The following is a 360-nucleotide window of genomic DNA, read 5'->3' as shown; positions in this document are numbered from 1 at the left end:
CCCTTCCCCCTGCCTGTCCACACAGAGCCCCCAGCCCCCACCACCTTACCCCTGACTGTCCACACAGAGCCACCAGCCCCCACCACACGCTCTGGCTTGTCACAGCATTAAATTTTCTGGCTATTTAATGCCACACAGGGTCAGATTTAGCACTGAAGTGTTGTGACCGACCACCCCAGCTCAGCGTTGGGTGCTGACTGCTGGGCGTGGGGGAAGTGGAAACCCACAAGAATGATGTGAGAGGCTTTGGAAAGTTTTCTTGCCTGCTGAGGAATTCAGCTGACTTGCTCCCACGCTCCTCAGCCTCAAAATAATTAGCTGTAGATTTGATTTAGGACTGAGTAGGGTCTTCCTCAGTGA

Source organism: Antrostomus carolinensis, unplaced genomic scaffold, assembly GCF_000700745.2.
Source record: "Antrostomus carolinensis isolate BGI_N321 unplaced genomic scaffold, ASM70074v2 scaffold30038, whole genome shotgun sequence".
Classification (NCBI taxonomy): Eukaryota; Metazoa; Chordata; class Aves; order Caprimulgiformes; family Caprimulgidae; genus Antrostomus; species Antrostomus carolinensis.
This window is presented reverse-complemented; position numbering follows the sequence as displayed.